Raw genomic sequence first — 25,572 nt, 5'->3', positions numbered from 1 at the left:
ACCAGTGTGCAGTGGTGGTTAAAAGTACAACACTGGGACTCAGGAGATCTGGGTTCTAGTACCTGCTCAGCCATGGAGCTCACTGGATGACTTCAGGCTAGTCACAGACTCTCGGCCCAATCTACCTCACAGGGTGGTTGCTGTGAGGATAAGAGTAAGAGGAGCAAGAGAATTGTATAAATTGCCTTAAGCCCCTTGAAAGGAAAAAAAGGCAAAATATAAATAAGTTTTTCCATACCCGTTTGTGTTTTTGATCAGAGCTCTGCTATATGACCTATGAGTGCTGCTCCTTTTGTCCATCCAGACTTCTCTTCCTCTCTGAAGCATAGTTGCCCCCCACAATGGGCCACTGGTAAAGCTGCTTTCACTCACCCTCTGTCCTGCCTTTTCTGCTTCAGACAGGGAAATCTCATTGAGCTAAGTCTTTCCTCACCCTGCCTGAGTTACTCCAACTTCATGGCCTTACTTCTTGAAAAAACTGTTACTGAAGCCTCCCCTCCTCCCTCTCACCTATTATGTTATAACATCCCTATAACCATAAAGCCCTATTTTCTGCTGCAGAAGACCCCAGTGTGGCACAACTCAACAAAGACCTTTATTGAGAAACAACCACTTTTGGTGGATTCTGTTGCCGCTGACAGAATAACTAAAACCTTACTTTGTCTTTGGAAAGCAGTGTGTGGCATCACTTGTAGGAGGAGAGTTAATGGGATAGGTTATTAGTTCTAATTTGGCAAGTCAAGGAACTGGGCTACTGGCTTGTAGGGTGATATTATAACCAAATTTTGAGACAGTGCAGAGTAGAACATTACACTTCAACAGATGCTTTTAGAGAAGGTATGCTTATATATGATAGGGGAGGCTACATTTTTCCAGCAAGTATAACTTAGTCAGGAATGGCATTTCAGCACTTGCAAGGCCTTCTTAGTGATGATACACAGGTAGGCAATAGGTCTAGGGAAACTCAGAGGTAACTGGATAGATATTTCTATCTTCTTCCAAAGTCACCGATTCAGAGGGTGGATTCAAGGAAGTGGTGAGGGCTCACCTGTTCATCCAACAATGTCAACAATGTCATTTTCAGCCCCTGGTCCTGTGAACCTGAGAGCTTCCTGGAAGAGTACACCCTCCTTAGCTCACATATGTTGTGCTGGTTGCAACAAGCAAATATCACATCTGTTATGAAGTCTTCCTCCAGAAGTGCATGGAAGTACATTCCAGCACAGTTGTGTTAGCAGTCAATGCTTTTCTGTTTTGCCATCCTCAAAGCCCAGTACAGCAGTATGAACCATGTTCATACAAAGGCTTGGCTTCTGAGAATGAGAGGTTACACAGGAAGGCTGCTTACCATAATAGTGGGACTGGTGAAGAATCTACCAATGGCTAGCTTGATTGCAAAAGGTGAGTTACAAAAGGTAACCATGCTGTGGCCTCTCCCTGAAACTCCTGTGCAAATATCTATCAATCAACCTTTACAGTAAAAAAATACCTGGAGAACAATATTGTAAAAGCAGTTACAAAACTTAGCAGGAACTAAAATGCATACATACAAGGATTCCTAGTTCTACTCAGTTCATGGACAACCAGCATTTCTTTTCCTCTCATCCACTGCCATTATGACATCAGAGATACAGAACTTGTTCAGAATGTTTATCATCTCTCTGAAGATTTTGCATGCAGTAGACTTCCTTACTCTACACATAGTGCTAAGCGGGAGGTACCCAAATGTTGAAAGCAAGTTTGTACAAGGCCAGCCCCAACCTTTCCCCAATATGGATTCCTTCATTACTATGTCTGAACTACAGAGCATAGGCCTGATATCTGATACTATGATTTCAAAATTAGCTTGGAACATGGAGAAGGTACCTCAAGAACTGGCATCAATCCAAGCATTAACATCCAGACTCAATGTCCACACAGTTTCAACATATGGGATTGATAGATTGACCTTGTGTCTTGCAATAGGCTCCTCTAATATGACAGCAGCAATCATGTTACCATGGTTTCCTTCCAGAGAACAGATATTTGCATCCCCTGTAGACCACTGAAACTTTTCACAATAGCATGAAAAAAGACTTCTTATGTAGCCCTGCTCCTCCTCCTCCCTCTTACCTACACCTGCAGCCTTGTGATGATCAGTAGAGACTTTTAGAGCAAAAATAAGTGCTGCTTTTGCTATAACACCTCTCAAACTACAGGACAACAGTGGAAGCAGCTACATCTCACATTGATTCAGCAGCTCAGAAAAATTGGTAGAAAGCTGAAGTAAAAAGCTGGCAGTATTAGTACTGAAAATTAGGTGGGATTGCTTCCAGTACTGGGAAAATGGATAATCAAAATGATAAATACAGCATAATGCAGAATGATCAGCACTGTCTTTATATTACAGTTGTGTGTTCATCTTTAAGAATTACTCTTTAATTATTTAAATATTTGCTTTTACAAAAATACCCCACTAAGGGACATAGAATAATAAATGTTTTAAGAACATTAATTTTTAATATACATTGGGTACTAGTGACACTCCTCTTGACACTAGCACTAATGTAATTATGTTGTGCAGGCGTAAGAGACTTCTTGTGCAATGTCAATAGTGCTTTTCCAGGAAACCCATCATGCCAATGAATACTATTGGTGCTGCACAAGAGATCACTTATGCTAACACAATTTTTTTCCTAGCAGTAGTGTTGAATAGCACTGCCCAATATTGTATGCAAATAAGTATTTTAAAGTTTAGTCTTGCAAATGTGTTGCGATTATAATAAATCATGCAGCTAAGCTTAAGAAATGTAAAATCATCCACTGCAAAGCTGTATGGAAAAAATGGGTAGATAACATGAGGATATAGTATTCAAGTCATATCAATGAATTGTGAAAAATTGCATAACCCTTTTAGATTGGCACTGAAGTTAGATTGGCACTTGCTAAAACATTTGCTGAAAAGCATTTGGTGAAAAAACTTGTAGGAAAATACTGAATGTGTATGCTAGCAAAAGACATTTTAAAAAAATCTGTTCATGAAAAATACATTTTTCCTGCAAACTCCTGTTTTACAGCACTCACAGAGGCCATTCTGATTCATCTGTTCCTTGGATTATTAGGCAAGGCCAAATATCTTACAGCATCTCTCCCTAGGGAAGGGTGTGCTTATCCCTCAGACCAGAGCTAGAAAAGAAGAATAGCCCCTTTTGCCCCAAGCAAAAGAATGTAAGTAACAGCAAGGCATACCAAAAACAGAATAAGCCAGCTTCAGAAAGAAACAACAGAATAATTCATCTCACTTGTCCCTATCTACCTCAAGTGTAGGGTGATGACAGAAGCTCCAAATAAGATGAAGACTAGTTCACCAGGACTATGGGCCTCTAGGAATATTGGAAAACAGAAATTCACTGTAATACTTTCCTTCACCTCCCAGAAGGAAATTCTGATTAATCTGTTCTCTGGGATTTCTAAGGGCAGGCCCATCGCATGGTGAATCATGGTGGGAGTAATAGTGAATTTACCATTAGGAACAAACCATTGCTTGTAATTTCCTCCTGAACGAATGCTGCATCTGTAAAGAATCTGTCAATTATGTAGTGCCATCTTAGAAAATCTCAAGAGGAGACTACTTTATAGTGGGTCTCTTTGGGAGGTTGTGTCCCATGTAGTTACTGGTTAAGAAAATGCAAGCTCTAAGCTATATGGAGATATTGCACCCAAGGCTCTTTTACTCAAATAAGCATTTACAAATTGGGATTCTCTTGCATTCCAAGGGTTCTTTGTCTGTTTAGGAGTTATCTCTGCTGCTTCTAGTTCCTTCACCCAAAGGAAAAGTGTTCTGACAAGCAACAAGTTGAGGGGGGTGATCTGGAGGTCATTGCTACTCACAGTACTTGTGAGTACTGTGGAGGGCTGCCTTGACCTGTTCATTGCAAAGAACCCTTGGAATGCATTGCACATATGCCAGGATGGCAGTATTAGAAATCAATGCCTCCACATGCTGAGGGAGAAATAATGGAAGGAGGATTATCCCCTATTTTACGGAGGAGTAAAGAAGGACATGTGGAAGATGGGAACAAGGAGAATTGAAAGATAAGGAGGCAGGCTAAAAAGAAGAATATGTGGGTATTTGAAGAGAAAGATTCTACTGGTAGACCTTCTGGAAGCAAAAACAAGGAACTTTTCTTCTAATTAAGTCAGTTGCACGGGATGTGAAGGCAGAGGATGTGAACCCTGTGACAATGGCAAAATGGTTAAAGAAAGTGATCAGGAATATAATTCAGGCTCATTGTTTTCAGGGGAATGGTTTATTCATGGAATCTAAAAGTAAAGATCAGGTTGACAAATTGTTAAAACTTAATAGGGAAATTTCAAATGTCTTGTCAACAGCCTCATTTCTTGCAAATGACATGGGGAGTTATACTAAGAGTTCTTCTGATGTTTCTGAGGTGGATAGTAAGTTTCTCAGGAAATAGAGTTATCCTAGTTTAATGCTTAATTTTTAAGTTTGTCCCTCTACTTCCATTATCTTTGTGGCAGGTTAATCCTATATAGGTTTTTCTTGGATACTAGGCTTTTGGGAATAGGCCTTATATTCCCACCCTTTGTCAAAGCATCCAGTGTCAGCTGTTTGGACATGTAATTGTGTGTTGGGGTAGTCTGCAATATGCAAAATGTTTGGGCCTCATTTTTTAAATCATTGTGATGGTTTTTTTGCTCCTTTGTGTTGGAATTGCAGGGAAGCTCATAGTCCTATAGGAAAAGGCCCTGGGTATCCTAGCTAAAAAGGCCTAGAATATCCAAACTATGAGAATAAAATTAGGAATTTCGTATGTAGGGACAGTTTATAAGGAACAAATTAAGCATAATAGACTGGCCTGCAATCTTTAACTTCTACAGTTGATACTGTACTGCGAGTAGAAGATGCTGATTTATTATGTTCGGGAGGAGTATACTGTAGTTTTTATGACTGAAGTGGTGAATTGTACAAAAAGTCAGAAGAAGTCTGAGAACATGGTGAATACTGCTAGGAAAGTTTTGTAAGTGAAGCATATACCTTGGAAATGAATTTGGGCTCTGCTAGGACGTTTGGTTTAGAAATGTGGAATTGGAATATTCGCAGTTTAGTGGCACATGCAGAAATGGAAGCAATTTCTATCCCCTCTATAAGTGTTGCCTGATTTGATTTGTACACAGGAAAGTTGGTAAAATGAACCTTTGGATTTAAAATTGGTGGATTATATTACTTTTGTAAAGGTTGGACTAATGGAGGAGGTGATGGTGTAGCTTTTTAAAAAAAAATTTTGGAAGAGTTTTGTAATTGGAATTTCATGTAGTTGCATTTGAGTTTCTTGCAGTTAATATCCCTTTAGCTGATTCTTCTGAAATTCTAAGAACTATTAATTTACATAATCCCTGCATTCCTCTTGATGTAGATCATCTGGCTTACCTTTAATGGGGATTGAAGGGGCCTTGTAGTTTGTGTAGAGATTTTATTAGTCATAACTCTCTTTAGGTTAACTGATAGGAATGGGATATTTTTAAAGGAATTTTATGATGGTACTGATTTGGTTGTACTGAATGATTAGGATTTGGATTATTACTTATATGGGAAAGGGTTATACTGATTACATAAATCCAATTTCTACTTGGAGTTATAAGGCCAGTTAAACATTATTTCAGCAGAACTGTTTGGAGTTTCTTGATTCATTGAGTGGGGTAGATGCTGCTGAAGTTTTTAGAGCTAAATTTAGAGCAAGTGTGCTGAATATTGCCTTTCAAGTTATCCCCAAATGTAGACAGATGCAGCAAAATCATTGTTCCTTGATAGACAGAAAATTGTAATAAGGGAATTCATGCATGGAATTATTCTAACTGTTTAGGTGCTCATAGTCTGAACAAGGTCTAATGAAATATAAATTTTACAAGGCCCTGGTCAAACAAATAATAACATGTTGAACCAGTGCAAGCAATCACTGTAATATAAACCACTATAAAAACACATCTCTAATCAACAGTTAAAATAACGGGAGAATAAAAAGATTTTGACCTGGTGACGAAATGTATAAAGTGTCAGTGCCAGGTACACCTCCCTGAGGAGTTCCATAAATAGGATGCCACTACTGAAAAGGTATGTGCTTGTATTGGCCTGTCCCAGTCAACAGACAGGTGGCCCTGTTCTGCACCAACTGAGTTTCCAGACTGGTTTCAAGGGCAGCCCCACATACAACACATTGCAATAATTTAGATGTGAGTTTACCAGTGTGTGGATCACCATTGCTAGATGCTGCTTGTCCAGATAGGGACAACCACAGTTGATAAAAGGTGGTCCTGACCATGTCACCACCTGGTATTCAAAGGACAATTCTGGGTCCAGGAACACTGATGACATTTGGCTAAACCTCTGTATGACCTCTCCCAGTGACTCCCAGACTGCATGGGGGATAGGATGGAACCCTGTGACACTCCATGGCATAACAGCCATGGAGCCAAGGTACTATCCCTCTGCAACACCATCTGGAATCAGCCAGTCAGGTATGAGCAGAACCGCTACAGAGCAGTGCCTCCAGCTCCTAGCCCAGCCAGCCTATCCATAAGGATACTATGGTTGACAATATCAGAAGCTACTGAGAGATCCAGGAGAACTAACAGGGATGCACCCCACTGTCTTTCCCTCAGCAAAGGTTATCCCACAGAGCGACCAAGGCAGTCTTTGTCCCATAACCAGGCATGAATCTAAACTGAAATGGATCTAAATGGTCCATTTCCTCCAAAAATGCTTGGAGCTGTTCAGCTACCACTCACTTAAGCACCTTATCCAAGAAGGGGAAGTAGGCTATAGGCCTATAGCTGGTAATGTCTTCTGGGTCCAGGCTAGCCTTCTTCAGGATAGGCCTGATCACTGCCTATTAACATAAGCAGGACCTGATCCTCCATCAGAGAGGCATTCACAATAGCCAGGACCCAGGAGTGCATCCCCTCCTTGGCTTTGATGACCAGCCATGAAGGGCAAGGGTGGAGAATACAGGTGGTAGGCTGGACTTGTTGAAGCATCTTGTCTACATCAACAGGCCTCAATAATTGAAATTCATCCAATAAAATAGGACCAGACAGGGCTCTGTACATCTTTGGTACAGGAACTGTATCACATGTGGAGTCTAATTCATGTTGAATTTGAGTGACTTTATACTCAAAGTGTTGCACATACTTGTCACAGCAGGCTGCCAAAGGTTCATCTTGATCTTCTTTGGGGGCAATGAATAAAATGCCACAGACCATTCAGGACATTCCCACTGGACAGCACTAAGAAAATGCAATGCTGTGTGTTGTGTCAGCTGAGACTTATGAATGGTCTCTATTGTCAGAGGAATGTTATTTCTGCTTTTTGTTTGTGAGCACTGACACAGAAGTGTGTACAAATAGTGCTATGAAACTAGGTTATTATCTAGCATGTTTCAAAAGGCTAGCAGTGTGAACAGTTGGGCAGAGCCTTTTAAACATCAGCAACAGTTCATTCTTGAATTACATGCTGTTATTTTGCATGACTGGTCTTTGAGAGATGAAGGCATTTTTAGTGTGGATCTTACTCTATGGGAATTGGAGGATACATTGCCTAGAAGTAAAAATACCTCAGTGAAGATGATATAGGTTACAAAATGCTTTGGCATTTACTTACTGTATGTTTTAGCTCCTGTATAGCCTGAAGTACCTGACCCTGCTTCATCTTAAAAGCTAAGCAAAGTCAGGCCAGATTGAAATCTAGATGAGTGACCTGAGTTCTGCATTGAGCAGGTAGCTGGACCCGATGGCCTGCTGGGCTGCTTCCAACTGTATGATTCTGTGTTTGTGAATGTTTCTTACCTTTTATAACCAGCTTTCAAAATTAGGTAAGTTGCCTACAGTTTGGAAACATGCCAATGTTGCTTCTGTAGGAAAACCAAAGAAGCATTTATCTAGCACTTCTTGCTATGGGCCTATTGTGCTTACTTCCTGTGTGTGTAAGATTATGGAATATATGATAAATTAATCACTTATTTGAAGAAACATTATCTGCTAACTCCAAAACAAAGTGAATTTCACAGTGGTAGGTATACTATGGATAATATTTTCTTAGAATTGAGGTTTGGAAGAATGTTTGTTCTAAGCATTTTAGTTACTTTTGATATATTTAGGTTTCATGATATGGTCTGGAAGAAGGATTTCATTTATAACTTGTATCTGTTGGTGGATTTAAGGGGTTTGTATCAGTTACTGGCTACATGATCATGTGGCATTTTGCATTCAAAGTCCACATGGTGTCTTTCTGATGCTTATCCTTTGGATAATGGAATTTCTCAGGGGAATGTGGTTAGTCCCACTCTTTTTAAAGTAATGAATTATGAACATCCCTAGTGGGGTTTTCTGCTAGTCTGTATGCTGACTACTGTGCTTTCTGGTTTTAAAGTCCATCTATTTAGGTTGCTGCGTCTTAGGTAATCTGAAAGAGTGGGGCGGGGGGAGTCTTGGGGTTTTCAATTTTCTTAAAACTGTATGTTTTTACTAGGTGAAGGTAGCCTGAAGAAAGCAGATTGCAGTTGCATGGAAAGCAATTCTGTTTACTTACTTATTTTAAGGTATTGGGAGTTATCGTCTTAGAGCAAATTGTTCTGGGAAGTACATGTAATTTCTATGATCCAGAAGTGTAAAATTAGGATAAACATGTTAAATATATGTTCTTTAAAATTCTGGAAATGTATGGGGTGGGGGGGGGGGGCGATAGGACAATTCTTCTGATGTTCTGTTGTGCCTATGTTAGACTTTTGCTGGATTATGGGCAACAGGCCTATGCATCTGCCTCTGCTGCTTTCTTGTATCAGCTTCAGGTTCTGCAGACCGGGGCTTTGAGAGTAACTTTTGGAGCTTTTGTGTCTAATCCTAGCACATCTTTACAAGGAGTTTGTGAGGAATGGCCATATGATCTCAGATGAGACTTTCTGGATTTAGTGTTCTGAGAAAAGTTGCATGATGAGAGCAGAGTTGATGGCTATTTTATTGGTGCTCATGTGGATTAGAGATGTGAGAGCTGACAATGTTTTGATTCTGTCAGATTCTTTTGCAGGATTTTCAGCTCTTCAAACTTATGGAATAATCTGTAAAAATGTGATAGTAAATGATTTCTGGTCTTTTAATATATGATTTTACATTATGGGAATTTGGTTGTGTTTTTGTTGGGCACCTGCTCATGTTTGTCTAGTAGGTAATGAGTCTAATGATTTAATTGCAAATAATGCTTTATGACACTCTTCTGTTGTTACCTCTTTCCCAGAGGAAAGTTTCATGTTTCCTCTGAAGGGAAACTGACAGTTTCAGTGGGAATTGTGTGGCGGTGGTCATTAAGAGTCTTTTTTTCCCATTTGCTCACTTCTGGGCAAAATTTTTGAATTCTTAGGGTGATTAAAAAAAGAGTGTGACAGGTTTTTTTTACTGAGGGGCTTAACAAGCCATTGTGCCATTTGTAATTGGCTGGCTAGTTTCAGATCTTGAGGTATGCTGGGTACAAGAGACAGTAAACTAATATGGGGTTTAAGATCTAGTGAGGTATATTGGGTACAAGAGACAGTAAACTATTTAATTTGGGATTGTTTACAGTATGGGAAGGAGCAAGCTCTCTTTTTGTGTCTTCTTGGAGCTCCTTCTGGTAACTGTGAGCTCTTTTGTGCACTAGAGATGTTTGGTTTCTGGTATTATGTGCTCTCCGGAATTTCCTACAGGCCCGTAATTTAGCTGAGTTGAGTTTCCCTTTTTTTTTTGGGGGGGGGTCATTAGTAAATAATGTTAATAGGGCATTTGGCCTTGCTTAGCCAATAAAACACTAGAAAAAGTAGGAAGAATTATGGATGTAGATTTTGGCAAGATGTAGTAGGGCCAGAAGGCAAAGGTAAAATCAGAACAGGCAAGAGTCAAATACCAGCTAGACAGGGCAGGACCAGGGGCAAGGCATAATCAGGCAGGAGTCAAGATACAAGTGATAATGTTGTATGACCAGAAGCAGAAGTCCAATCAAGAACAGAAAGCAGCCACTACCAAGTGTTATGTTGCTGTGGCAATACTGGGTAGGACTGAGAAGCCTTTTATAGAGGTTTATGTGGTCCCAAAGTGCTCTGAGTAATTCCATGAGTCCTCACTTTCAAGTACTGATAGATCTCATCCCAGTCCTGCAAGTACTTGCGCAGTGGACCAGGCTGTCTCCTAGATCATGCCATAAGGGGAAATTGCAGTGCTCTGCAGATCCTGACAGATGGTATCTTGAGGGCCAGCAGCCTTGGCATCTCTCTTACCTTCTGTAAAGTGAAAATGTGACATGCCTTGGTCAGAAGAATAGAAAACAGTTCTCTCTCAAAGTCTGTTAGCAGAGCAAATGGCTGAGTCTGTCTCTTCATTCAGTTATCTCACCTGCTTCCTTCTGGACTAACTTGCTGAAGGCTTCTGACCTGACTCAGGAGAGGTGAGAGTGATGGTTAATCATGAAAAGTTTGTTCCTCCAATATTGTGTTTCAACTTGTTCGAGACTTGGGCTGAGTACAGATCCCCACTACTTGCTGTGTTTCTGGTAAGCTCATTCATTTCTTCTTGTCCAGCATTCTCTGCTGGAAGGAAATCCAAATTCCAAGGAGAAGAAAAATATAGTGGGAAAAGATGGATGGGCATATGACCTTTTTTGTTTATACTCAGGTCATCTCCTTGAGTTCCTGCTCTTGCACATCTTTTTTTCTTCCTGTAAGGAGAGTGGAATCTGAGGAAATGGTGGGAGTTTTCCCTGGCCCCTGCTGCCAGAACCTGAGGAGCTTCCTAAGGTTTCCATCTACTTCAGGACTCATGGGTTGCTCTATATTCACTGAAGACCAGAGGAAGGAGGATGTGGAGTACAAGGTCCACGTACCACCTCCAGAACTCTTTTATGCACCTAAATGCAGTTTAGGCTGCCTTTCAAAATGATGTCTATTACACCTGTCTGGCCTTGTTGTTCCATAACCTTCCTGAATAGTGGGAGAAGAGATTGTATCCCCTGTCCCACTGGCTGAAGAGCAGCAGAGATAACCAGTGCCATATTGCTACATGCCTTGGTTGCAGCACTTCGCCGTTGGGGGAAAAAAACCACATGCCAGAAACATCCTGCAACGCTGCTGCCCATGGTCAGGTTGGGTCATCAGCAATGATGGATCTGCTCTCCTCCTTTCCAAAGCTTTTGTGAAAGACCTTTGTCTTTACTCATGTTGTGAAAGCAAAAAAGGAGAAAAGAAAAAAGAGAAGAGAAGATTTGTTTCATTTTTCCTGTGGACCTTTGTGTAGGAGCTCAGCAAGATTTGTTCTGTTGGCTGTATAGGGAGTGCTTGTCTTTCCTAGAACAAAATGAGTACAGGAAGCTGCCCTGTACTGTGTCACACAATTGGGCCCAGTACTGCTGACACTGATGGGAGGTGGCTATCCAGGCAAGAGTTTTTCTTTCCCTGAGAGCTGGAGATGCCAAGGTTTGAATCTGGGATCTTCTGCATGCAAAGCATATGCTATGTCACTAAGCCACTGATGCAGCAAGATGTTTGACCCTGCCCACTGAGTCAATTAAAAGAGGCATTCCAGAGTACAGAACAGGGACATCCAATGGCACCCACAAAGTTTTTCCCTCCCTGCCTGCTTCAAATATATTGTTTTAAGAAAAAAACCATTGGAAACTCTTAAGACAGTCTTCTTTTGCTCTTCTAGCCTCTAGCCTTACTCTCCTCTACCCCCTTGCCTTGCTGTTTCCCACACCCTCCTGGCCTCTAGCATTGCTGTATCTTTTCCCTTTGCTTATATCCTTTCCCGTTTGCCTTTCCCTCCCAACCTTTACTTTCACTACTTCTTTCATACCACTCTTTAGCTTACTTTTGACTAGCCAAACCCTCATGGCAGTCATTTTGTGAATAGCTAGTGTCCATGTGAGCTTAAGTGGACTCTGGGAGATGGTGGAGGACAGGAAGGCCTGGAGGAAAGTTGTCCATGGGGTCACAATAGGCCGGACACAACTTCGCGACTAACAACAACAGCCTCCATGGGAACCATTTTGCGTTGGTGCCCACAATGGTTTCTCAAATTCCCAAATGTATCAGTGAGTCCAAACGTTGGAGGCCATTCATCCAGACAAATCAGAACACATTCCAGAAGTCATGGAAGAATAACTCTTAAACAAAATATAACAGTATAAAACCAATGAAAATCCTATTTAGATTATGAGATTCTGTATGATGAGGGAATGGAATCTTTACCTTTATATCTTATACTTTTGGTCCAAGGAACCCAGGGTGGCTTACTTGATTCTCCTTTAGTCTGAACAGACCAAACAGAAGTGTATTTATTGGATTGATTTATAAAATTGCATGTAATAGTCCAACAGGATTGTTAAATATTTTTAACTCTTAGATATATTTGTGCTTGCAGACTTTCCCCCACCATTTCCTTTGTTCATATTGGGTGAATCCACATGATATTTTCAACCACAGAAAGACTTTTCCAGACAGCCACATATGGTCCATGAGATTAAAGCCCTACTCTACATCACACAATCTACCCACGAATTTTGATTCCTTCAAAAGTTAGCCCCAAAGCAGTGTTGAAAATCTAATGCAATTAATCTGTGTTTTCAAGATTTCTTGGTACAATCTGGCATTCCTATCTCTCTAATGTTAATGCTAAATGTTCAGTCATATAACATTTTGAGAAAGCTAGTATTTATAGAACATATATCCAAAGTCCTTTTGCAGTTCATGAAGTACTATCATTGAGAAGATAATCTGAAAGGAATATCTTACTTTTGGTCTCATTGCTCTGACCTTGCCAGTCTATGAAAAGATTATTTAGGTCTGATACAAGGATGCCAACAGTTCAAATATTGCTGTGCACATTTTCATTATTGCTCAGATTCAGTCGCTAAGAAGGAATCTCATTTTAGACGCCCTGTGCTTCAAAGCACCTCCATCTAAAGGATGAGAAATCTGCAACAGATAATTTCAGAGAAGCAGATGTACAAGTAATTTTCCCCTTTCAATATGCAAATAAGCATAATGTCTTCCCCAGACACTGATACATATTCTAAATAGGAAGGGAATGGATAATTCAATGCAAAGGTTATTTAGGTGGGAAAATGATCGAGACCAACACACACACACACACAATTCTAGCCTGGCAGACAGGATTCACAACAGCCACTTTGTATCCTCAACTCTAGTAGACACTAGTACAACCAGTTAAACTATATTTTCCAGCCTTTGAAAATGTCCATAGGTGAATAGGTTTCTCACTGCCCTCTGTTCTCAGACTTATTATTATGATCATATACACAAGGATGTGCCCCCCACAAGGTGTTTCCTGTAGTTCAACATAGGTTTCTCTTGTGGGCTGCAGCCCAACTGCTGCCAAGATACAAAATGGATTGATGGCTGCCACTATAGATCCAATCTCCTTTCCTCACCCCATATCACACATGACCTCCCCCCATCTCCCCACACTATAAGCAGCAGCTGATGATAATACTTCCACCATCATTCCAGCTTGCTCTTCCCTTGTTTAAAAAGTTACTGAATGAGCAACATCACTGATTTGTGGCACCATCTTTGTCTGCCCCCTCACTTTCTCTACTTGTTCTTTTATCCCTTCTACCTGTTCCATTTCCTGCTCGCCATCATTGCCTGTTGGAGCAGACACTCATGCATCTCCTCTTAATGAACTCCACAATTACTACCCTGTGAGAGCAGGGGCAACAGCATTAGCTCTTACCAGCTGGCTTGAGGATTGGAAGAATGGCAGTACTACTAGTCAATTTGATAATAAGTTAGTTGGTTATCTTACATTAGAAACCATAAATATTTGTTACTATATAAAAGCTCTGTTGTTGCAGAGGGGTCCAGATGTGCTGACTCCTGACATGTATGTTCTGAAGAGCATAACTTGAAAGCTTTCAAGAATGCTGTTGGCTCTGGAATCACTATAGAATCAAGAAAGTCATAGAACATCCTCCCTGACAGTATTAAAGATTATTCCTTGCATCTGAGGAAAACTTGCAAATACCTGCCTAGTTGCCATGCTACCACCCACCCAGCCTAAGTAGCTCAAGCACTACCTAAGCACCCTTACACGCTCTTTTCTGTTTTGTATATTGTGCTGTGCTATGCTATTCTGTATAGCCAGCTAGGTGAAAAATTAGCCAAGGGGCTAGAGCCTGCTTCTCTGAACCTGTTATTGTTTCCTTTGTTACAACTCAGTTCAAGCTTCCAAGCCATCTGCTTCCTTTGTTCTGAATTTTATAACCATCTTAGAATTTGTATATTAGTTTGTGTACATTTTTTCTCCTTGTGACTCTTTCTTAGCATAATTCTTCACTCCACTGTGGTACCTACTTCATATCTCCAGGGCCAGAATGCCCTCCCTCATTGGCCCCAATTTGATCTGTTTATTTTTTATATCTGGAAAAAGCTTTAATCCATGATAAAGCACTTTCACTGAGGCCAAAATTGGTTTCTAACATAAGGCAAACTTGTCTCCACATAGCCTGCCAGCTATATGGAACCATTTTGGTGCCTAGTAGGGAATTGTGAAATATGCATGAGCTGTTGTTGATTCTGAATACAAAGCGTGGAGTTGGTCCTAGAGCAGTGATGGCGAACCTTTTAGGACCGAGTGCCCAAACTGCAACCCAAAACCCACTTATTTATTGCAAATGGCCAACACTGCAATAAAACCTGAATACTGAGGTTTTATTTTAGAAAAAACAACTGACAGCCAGTCCAAGCATGCATCTCTCTCTCTCTCTCTTCGGCAGCCCACTGACCAGCCATGTGAAAGCTCGGACGAGTCTTGGCTAATGAGTTGTGACTCATGATGTCATTGCCTGGCGTCGCTACTCCTTTCCGAGCATGCGCATGGCCCCTGTGTGTGCTGTTATCTGATGCTTGGCTTCTGGGGCAATGCTGGGGCGATTTGGCTCGCATGCCGACAGAGAGGGCTCTGCGTGCCCACTGCGGCACATGTGCCATAGGTTCACCACCACTGTCCTAGAGGAATCATAGAAGCACTGATAAGCAGCCAGCAAAATGCCTCAAGTTGGTTTCCCAACTTCTCAATTTAACTGAAAACATTAATTCAGATTTATAAAGAAAAATCTCCATTGGCAAGACTCTCCATTTAAATCTGTTTTAACCAAACTTTGGGTGGCTTGGAGGTCTCTACTAATGGCTTAGATTCTCTCCATCAAAATGCCTTTCTTTTGTATGTAGACAGAGAATATGGTGCAGCCTATTGTCAACAAGGCCAGGGCAGCTTGAGGATAATGCTCCATTTAAAAAAAAATTAAAGCTGGAAAACATGAGGGTGTCCACAGAATCTCCAATTTTTGACAACCAAATTCAAAAGTCCTTCTTGTTCCCTTCTTCTGAAATTAGGCAATTCTGGCAGATCCTGCTCTATTTCCTTTCTCCTTCTCCTAAATCTATCAGTTTCTCCCTCTGAGCTACACTATTTTAATTTCCAACTGATTTTCCTAGGTTGTACAGTCTTCCAACCAACTACTTCAACTATTTCCATAATGCCATTTTCCCTTCCTTGTTTGGTATACACTATCTTCCCCAATTTTCACCTTCATCTCCTGAATTAGGCTTGGTAGATGGACTCATTTGCTTGACAATGAGTATATTAATGAAATCAAATTTTTCATATGTAATAAATGCACGTTTGTGTGTGTTCTTGTAAACAAAAATCTTAATTTTTTTGGTTTTTGTTTATTCTGAACAAGTGCTCGAGTTAAATTCCATTTTAGAAGTAGCTACTCCTGATCTTAGAAAAATCTTAGCACTTAAAACCAAAGTATATACATCATATCTCCCATTAGATCCATATCTAGGTGCATACATTAAAACTATGTGTCCCTGTGAATGAGGATGCATAGAAGCACTAACTTTATTGTAATAAGCAGAAATACAGTAAGTCCAACTTCATCTGCATCACAGCTGAAAGACAACACTGGCTGAATTCTGCTCATTCTGTTTAAAAGCCTTTGCTAGGAAATAGATGGCAATTTGGCTAGTCATATGGACAGATGGCTGCCTGAAAAGTGACAATAACTGGAGGAGGAGAAAAAATATAGTGAAGATGGGATCACAGTCTAGACAGGAAACTTAGGAAGCTCAATGCCTCGGGAAACCTAGCTAGGTGAGGGTTTGGGAAAAGAGAGTTTGTACAGAGCAAACTGATTCCCATTAATAACTAAATGGATCACCCTTGGACTCTTCTGGGCTTGTAAGCTGTGACAGAAAGACCAAGTGCTGGAACTCAAATACATTCTTATTGGCTATTTTTCAATGTAATACATACATTGCATTCCTATTTGTGCCCCTGGTCTTGTAAAGAAAGAGAAAGAATTAACAGATGCTAGGATATATTTACCAATAAAAGAAGCCCAAGCTTAGTAGTTGTTTTCAGCACAGTAATCATACTACTAGCAAAATATTGCTCTGGTTATATATTTAGGGCTTCAAAGTGACCATCCACTAACAAAAGGACTTCAAAGAAAGGTCTCAATGTGAAATGGATGAAATAGGATCTATTACCAAATATTTCTCTTACTTTACAGATACTGAATGAGAACAGAAAAGCTAGTAAGATCTTCCAGCACAGTGACTGTCTTCCTGCCATGGTGGACTGTGCCCACTGGGCCTGCTGGCAACTAACCATAAGTAGATGCAAGGGACCGTGATAGATGGGGCCAAGGGGTTTGTTCCACAACAGAGGAGCAAACCAATTGTACAGGGAGGGATAGCTGAGGTGTTAAGGAACATGTATGCAAAAGCAAAGGTGGGGATCCTGACCCACAAAGCAGCACATATGCACCTATTTGAAGTCACATTTGTCTACTCCACAAACAGGCCATTGAAAAGAAATGGAAAACTGAGGTTAAGTGACTTTAACATCATGAATACCAGTGGAAAGAAATCCACACAATATTTTTCTACTTATCAGTAAACTCCACTGCAAAACAAAAACAAAAAAAGGAAATTGTGAATAAAAAGTAAAACTGAGAAAAAGCAGATTTCCCTGCTCTTTCATTCTCCCTCCATATACACACATTGATCTCCCTGTCCTGCCTGTACACACACAGGCACACCACCCCCCCACCCATGCAGGCAAACATTTTCTCTCACACAAAACAGTTTCATGCATTAAGCATGGTCTCCTTCTCTCCACTCCAACCAGATAGGCAGGCATTTAGTTAGCAGCCTATACTTGCTACATTTCATCTCATGCCACAAAGTTGCTTTATATAATCATAGAACAGTAGAGTTTGAGGGGTCATGAAGGCCATCAGGTCCAACTCCCTGCTGTTGCAGGACACCATCCCACTTAGATGGCTGTCCAGTTTCTTTTCGAATGTCTCTAGGCAGCTGGTTCCACTGTCACATTGCTCTGACACAGAGGAAGCTTTTCCTGATATCTAACCTTGATCTGGGTTGTCGCAGCTTGACTTGATTATTCCATGTCCTACACTCTGGTATTAACAAGAAGAGATCTTGACCTTCCTCTTTGTGACAGCCTTTGAGGTACTTATAGAGGGATACCATGCCCCCCTCCCCAGTCTTCTCTTCTCAAGGCTGAACATGCCCAGTTCTCTCAGTCTCTCCTCATAGAGCAGTGTTTCCAAACCCTGGATCATTTTTGTTACTCTCCTCTGGACCCTTTCTAATTTTTCTGCATCTTTCTTAAATCTTGGTGCCCAGAACTGGAGGCAGTATTCCAGATAAGGTCTGGCTAGTGAGGAGTATATGAGAACCACTACTTCCTGTGATTTCAAAGTAATTTGCCCTTTTGGCAGCTACATCACATTGTTGGCTCGTATTTAGCCTGGTGTCCACAATAACTCCAAGGTCTTTTTCTTTTTCAGTTCTGTTGAGCCACGTATTCCCCATCTCATATCAATGCATTTAGTTTCCTATTCCTAGGTAGAGGACTTGGCACTTGTGCTTACTAAATCTCATTCTGATGCTTTCAGCCCAGTGTTCAAGTTTATCAAGATTGCCCTGGATCTTCATGCTGTCTTCAAGGGTGTTTGCTATTCCACCCAGTTTTGTATCATCTGAAGAACTGATTATCTTTCCTTGTACCTCCTCATCCAAATCATTAATAAAGATGTTGAGGAGCACTAGGCCCAGGACTGAACCCTATGGCACCCCACTAGTTACTTCCATCCAATCTGAGAAGGTGCCATTGATGAGCACTCTTTGTGTCTGATTCTGCAGCCAATTGTTGATCCACCTAAGAGTTTTTCTATCTAGTCCAGATTTTGCTAATCTGCTTAACAGAATGTCATGTGGCACTATGCCAAAAGCTTTGCTAAAGTCTAGGTAGATTATGTTCACAGTGTTCCCTCTGCCCATTTGGGAGGTTACCCAGTCAAAAAAATGAGATATTAGTTTGACAGGATTTATTCTTGATAAATCAGTGCTGGCTTCTATTAATCACTGCATTTTCTTCAAGATACTTGCTGACAGATTTTTTAATCATTTGCTCCAGAATTCTTCCAGGGATTGATGTCAGACTAACTGGCCTGTAGTTCCGAGTTTCATCTCCCCCATCCCCACCTTTGAAGGCAGGGATAACATTAGCCCTTCTCCAATCGTTTGGCACTTCTCCTGTTTTCCATGATTTATTGAAGATAATAGCCAGTGGTTCTGAGAGTTCCTCCGCTAGCTCTTTTATGACTCTGGGATGAAGTTCATTGGGCCCCTGAGATTTGAATGTTTTAATTCCATCTAGGTATTCCTTGACTGTTTGTCTGTCAATCCTGGGCTGCCATCTCTCACTTTCAGCTTGTGCTTCCTCTTGGTTGTAGATTTTCTTGTGGGAGAAAACTCAGACAAAGTAGGAATTGAGCATCTCTGCCTTTTCCTTGTCATCTGTTATCACTCTGCCATCCACTTTATGTAGCTGGACACCCTTCTCTTTCTCATGTCTTTTGTTCTGAATGTATCTGAAGAAGGCTTTCCTGTTGTTCTTAGCATACCATGCTATACTCAGTTCATTTCCTGCTTTAGGCTTCCTGATGCTGTCCCTGCAAGTCCTTGCTATTTGTTTAGATTCTTCCTCCATGGCCTGGCCCTGCTTCCACTTCCTGTATATCTTCTTTTTTCTATCAAGCTGTCATTTAACTTTTTGTTGACAACATTCTCCTTTCATTGGGTGCTCTTGCCCTGACACACTCAAGTTTGCTATTTCTGCACTCATGATGGGTTTTGCCTGTTAGAAGTCTGTTTAGACCTTAACCACAAACCATATCATGCTGTCAGTTGTATGGCATTTTCACTATAGCATTAAGACTACTCCCAGACAAAGGCCGTCCTTAGACACTTTGAAGGGTGGGATACAAAAAGTTTAAATTAAATAAATGCATTGTACAAGAAATGCATTGGTCTTCATTCCAAGCATTATTCTGTTTGAATATATGCTCACCAGTAATATATGGAAACTAACATAATCTTTTCTTACATTTTATAGTATTTTGACTCCACTGTTTATACCAGTTTGTCTGTTTTGTTCTGTGTGTGTGTGTGTAAAATTACACACACACTCCCTATACATACTAACTGGCGTCAGCCCAAGTGAGCTCTAATCCATGAAAAGTTACATCCTAATAAATTCTTTAAAATACCACATGGCTCTCTAATGTTATAGAAAAGGGATGCAATACTGATTGAGCAGAATACTGAGTGCATCTTTTAAACTGGATAGGTATGTAACATAAATGCCTTTTCCTATGCAATCTAGACTCATCCAGAGCTTGGTTCAACGGTATTAGAACAAGCAACAGCCATTTTTTGCTTATTAAAGCTTATAAAGTGTGCCTAAATTAGTTGATGGATTCTAATGCAACTCCAATTCTTTTACATACTTTTATAGATAAGAAAGATCTTATTGTCTAAGATGAATATTGTGGGAGTAGTGACATTAATAATAGGTAAAGAAGAAATAGTGTTTGATTTTTTAATGTATATTCTGCCTTTCCACCAAAAATGGTAAAGTACATAATGAAAATATTATATGTATTTAGCCTATACTGAGAGCAGTTTAAATTCATTTGCCCTAGAATTTTGTCATTGATCACATTAAATATATATTAGTAGATCCTCATTGAAAGTGTAGCAGCCTGTTCCTATACATAATAGTGCATCTGTACTCATAGTATAACAGACAGAAAGGAAAGGACAGGGAGGAAAGGAAAGAACAGAGTCCAAGTAAACTTGATTTTTTAAAAAAATAGGAACTAGTGATGCTATATTCACCATTCTCCTCATTTGTTGTTTGCCATATGGTTGTAAGTTTTTCTTAAAGCTGTTAAATACATATTTAATTAGGATACAATTTTAACTGGAAATGTGTGGGCATCTTGATATATAGCCTTTTCCACAATTATTTCCTATATCCTGGACAATATCCTTTGCTTCTAGATTATGCAATTAGTCATTGCAACCATTTTTCACTAGAGAAATTAAATTATTTCGGTATACATGGCAGGGAGAGAAGGGAAACAATTACTTTCCATGAATAATCTGAAAATCCACCAGAACCATTCTCCCACTAAGCATGTTGGGTCCCTTGTCCCTATTGCCATCTGTCGTTCCTCAGTGACAGTTACCACCTCCTGTGCCTTCCTTCCCTGTATGCCACTGATACCACATTCAGCATTGTATCCCCATAAAGGCCATTAATTTATTTGCAGTGAAAATTTCCTCTACTATTTTTAGAAATGTCTTATTGTGTGTATGTTTTTTAGAGGGGAGTATAACATACCAATCTAAATATGACAGAAATATGTATTGTATAACTGTAAGTGCAGTTATAGCAGGGATAAAAAAAACAGGACTATTCCATTGCCTTTGCTGAGAGACCAGCTGTCTCTGGCCTTCATTCAAATGTCAACTGGAGGCAGACTGTTCCAGCAAACTAGCTAATCCATCTCCATCACAACTGGTAACTCTAAAAGCTGTATCTGAACATGCTTTCCCACACCTCTCTCCCTATTCTTTACTCCTGTGTCATGATTTAGATTGTAAGGTAAGCCTGAGGACGGAGTCTCTTTGAAAGCCATTCTGGGAGCCTTTTTGGCTAAAGGAGGGGTTATAAATAAATGCAATACATTATATTACGAGAAACAAAGTAGATATAAGCTGCATGAAGATCATTACATTTCAGGTAACTTAATTTTACTGGAACAATATAGTATAATAAAATACAATATGCAATGTTATTACATGCTATCAAGTTGTCCTTAATTTAAGGTGACCCTATGAATGAATGTCCTCTAGACTTCCTGTCTGTGACAGCCCTGCTCAGCTCTTGTAGACACGAAGCTGTTGCTTTATGAAATCAATCCATCTCATATTGGTCTTTCTCTTTTTCTTCTGCCTCCAAGTTACCTTAGCGTGATTGTCTTCTTCAGTGAGCCTTGCCTTCTCATGATGTGCCCAAAGTATGACAGCTTCAGTTTTGTCATTTTTGCTTCCAGACAAAGTTATGGGTTGATTTGATCTAGGACACACTAGTTCATCTTTCTGTTGGTCCAGGCAAAGCTTTTCTCCAGCACCATGTATTTTTCAAATGCATCTATTTTCTTCCTGTCAACTTTCTTTAATGTCCAACTTTCACACCATAAAAAGTGATTGAGAAGACAATAATGTGCTCTCCTGTGAAAATGTATACTTGATGATCTGTTCTAGTTCTTTCCCTACTGCCCTTTCAAATCTCAGTTATCTTCAGATTTCTTGGTTGCAGTCTTCCTCTGAGTTGATGAATGAGCCAAAGTATGCAAAATCCTTCAGTTTCTTCATTGCTGACCATAAAGTTTTGTAATTCTTCTGTAGTCATGACTTTTGTTTTCTTGATGTTCAGCTGCAGTCTTGCTTTTGTTCTTTCTTCTTTTACTTTCATCAAACATTGCTGCTTTCTGTGACTGATATGGTATCATCTGCGTATCTTAAATTGCTGATATGTCTTCCACCAATTTTCACTCATTCCTCTGATCCTAATTCAACTTTCTGTATGATATGTTCTGTATATGGCTTGAGCAGATAAGATAAGCTATACCCTTGTCTACCACCTTTGCTTGTAGGAAACCATTATGTTTCTTCATATTCTGTCCACAATGCTGGTTATACATCAGGACAATCACCCATGTCTTTCAAAACAATCTGTACCTTCTTGTGATCCATTTAGTCAAAGGCTTCATGGTAGTTTCTAAAGCATATATTGAATATAGCAGCATCCAGCTACTAGTCCAGCAGTTGTGCTTTGAATATGTTAAATTAACTATTTGGTCTGAGATTCCAAGTTTGGAAAAAAATGAAATATAGCAGCTATCTCATGTACAGCTGCATAAGTGGGTTATCACTGTGGTGGTCTCCATGAGTATACAAAATGTTTTGAATATGATGTGTTCTGGAAGCTCAAATGCTAGAGATATCATTGACTAGCTAGGAAAGTATAATGGATCTGACCTTAGATAGAAATGGCAGGTCCATAACTGAATCTACAACTACCTCAATAAACCAATGTCCTTGGAAAGATACAAGAAACATTTTCTCTATATGGATGCATAGACTCAATTTATCCAGCAGATGAGGTAAGGTGGTCAGACAGATGGGGAGCAGCTAAAAAGAAGGTGCCACCAGGAGCCAGTTGTATAGAAAGATCTGATGTCCTGAAAGTGGAGATGAATAGCAATTACATCCTATAGCTGGCTGCTGTGGAAATACTTATCTTTTACATCTATGGATGTGATACAATTTTCTCAGCAACAGAGTCTGTTTGGAGAAAGAAAGGTAAATTCTATTGCATGACAAATCTCGTAGTGCTAAACACCCACTCACAAAAGGTCCTAGCTGCCACTTATCTAAGAAGCACCTGAGGCAAGAGCCACAAATAAATTTAGCTAGCTTCTAGATAAGGCAATCAAAGGCCCTTTTGATTGGAGCTGTTACAATTTCTCAGTGACCAAGAAGATTGTGATGTTGTATGGCCTGACAAGGAGCTACACCAAGAACACAGATTGTTGAATGTGTATTGGCTCACAATACCCATTTGTCAAAACTCCTGTGAAGTGTTTACTGCTTAACAAGTATGCCATTGGTGGCTTCACTAAACAATACCTTACTATCAAAAGTTGTTCCTCAATATGTTCTTTAGCATCTTAGGTACCACTCCAATGTAGCTATGGATAGTGTCTCAATGAAATGGAAACAGCTGTGTAATAAGAACCATAATCTTCCATGTGGCGAGATACGTTAATTTGCTGCTTTGATAACTGTATTATCTCATGTAATGAATGTATTTTCATGTGATTATCCTTTGCAGGTATGTGAGAAAATGAAATGGAATGAATGGATGCAAAGAAGAATGCAGAACTGAAGGTTCCCCAACAACTTTGGTGAAAAAGTTGAACTCAGTTGAAGGAGAAGAATGATTGTCAATATATCATATATATAACATTGTGTTGCTAAGATCAATTAGTATTTCAGTTTCATAAACTTGTGCTGTTGTTCTTAAATGTAAACAATGTAAGGGAAGTACACACTATTGTCTTTACATTTTTACAAATATTCCACTAAAAATCTACGTAATATTACATTTAAATTACATTAAATGTGTTTTAATAGCCACACAAATATTTCAGGTCAAATGTTTGTAGTGTACTGGAACAAAAAATTAACACAGTTTACTTCTTTTTAATGTATTTTGCTAAATATGACTAACATAGAGAAGTTAAATTAGATATCTTCAAGGCAGCATGGAGCAAATTCTGGTCCTCCAGAAACTTTGGTCTATGTCTCCTCTGAGCTTTATGGGAAGGGATAATGGAAGTTGCAGGCCAAAATTTCTGGTCACAATTTGCCCACCTTGTTCTAAGACAATAAAACATTTTCCTAAACAAATAAACATAATTTGCATTATAAATTTTCCCATTCAAAATTTTCTGGAAAACTGCTTAAGAAAACACAACTCCAATGCTCCCTTCTTGCCTCAACAAACATCTATGACACTTGCACATTCATTTTCTACTATGGCCTTTTATCCCTTTGCTGATTTTTCTCATATGCTCATGGTCAATTTCCACCCAGTCCCATTTGGGCAATTGGAAGCTTTTTATTGTTGTCCTCATGGAATGGTTCAGGCTGGATACTCCCAGTTTACTCTCGAGATTCAGTTTAAAAAAATGCTCTGTCACCTTTTTATGGTAAGCATCTGCTGTCATAGTTCCATTCTGATTCAAGTGGAATCCATCCCTCTTGTACAAACCTGGCTTGTCCCAAAATGTTCCTTCATGCCTAATAAATCTAAACCCTTTTTCTCTATACAGCTGTCACATTGACAGATTGAGACTAATCAACTAATCTAGCTGGCCCTACACACAGAACAGGAGGTATTTCAAGGAAAGCTACTTTGGGTTGTCCTCACTTTCTGCCCTCTACCTAGCAAGCTAAATTTCATTTCTAGGACTTCTTAACTGCATTCCCCCATATCATTGCTATAGGCATGCACCACAATCATTGACTCCATGCCAGCACTATCTGTCAAGCTATCTAGATGGTGCATTATATCTGCAATTTTTCCAACAGGCAATTTACAATACAGTCTAGCTGCTAGTCACAAACTCAGGTATCTATGTCTGTGTCATGCCTAACGACTCGGGGGAGGCGTTAGCACACGAAAGAGGGCCAGAAGCCCCCAGTGAGGATCAGGATTTAGAGCAGGGAGGTTTATACTTGGTGCCCACGGCACAGCCCCCCCCCCCCCCCCCCCCCCCCCCCGCCACCTGACTCTCAAGTTTTTGAGGGAGTTCCCGGAAATCAGGAAGGGGCGTCGGTTGTCATGGAATGTGCCCAACTCAGGCGGAGACTTCGATACTTAGACCAATTAGAACAGAGAAGGAGACAAAGAAGTTTGTCCAATCCCCATGGAAAGGGACGTGTGAGGAGATTGAGAGGTCAGAAAGAAGAGGGCAACTGTGTTGCTTGGAGCTCTCTGCAGTATCTCCTACACTGTCGTAAACATAAATCTTGTAGTCATTTGGAATAAAGGTCTTTAGTTTTTATTGCCTGCGTCTGTGTGAGTAATTGGGGACGTGATTTACGACCTCACGACAGCCTTTTACGACTGACTACCCCACCACTACAAGTTGCCCCAACCTCCCAAAGGAGGTATCTGCTGAGAGAACTCTTCTTCCCATCCACTGTGGCTACTGAAAAGCAGTCACTCAGGGATTTACAAGTTGCTATCAAACCTTCAAAAGTTTTGTCCACAACCTCTCTGTCTCTTTCAGCTTCTGCAGGTCAGTAATTTTGGTTCTGAGAGCCAGGAGATTATACCTGGCACAGGCCAACAACTTTTGTCCAACAGGCAAACAGTCATAAATGTAAACTCAAGTGATATCAACTGGATAGATCTCAAACTACTCTTGGCTTTTTTCTTGTGCAACTGTATCTTTTATTGTTGTTACTGAGTTAATTTACCTGGAAAGCCTAGTTACTTGCTAGCATAAGG

At 40.1% G+C, this 25,572-nt stretch overlaps 1 protein-coding gene across 3 annotated transcripts in view; it reads right to left on the bottom strand.

Annotated features, from left to right (window-relative positions):
• Positions 1-25,572, bottom strand: part of ANKS1B (ankyrin repeat and sterile alpha motif domain containing 1B) — a 325,003-nt gene that overhangs the window by 178,897 nt on the left and 120,534 nt on the right. The window lies entirely within an intron of this gene.

Source organism: Varanus komodoensis, unplaced genomic scaffold, assembly GCF_004798865.1.
Source record: "Varanus komodoensis strain SLA01 unplaced genomic scaffold, ASM479886v1 scaffold8, whole genome shotgun sequence".
NCBI classification, from domain to species: Eukaryota; Metazoa; Chordata; class Lepidosauria; order Squamata; family Varanidae; genus Varanus; species Varanus komodoensis.
Note: the sequence above shows the minus strand (reverse complement) of the source record. Positions and strands in the feature narration are given on the sequence as shown.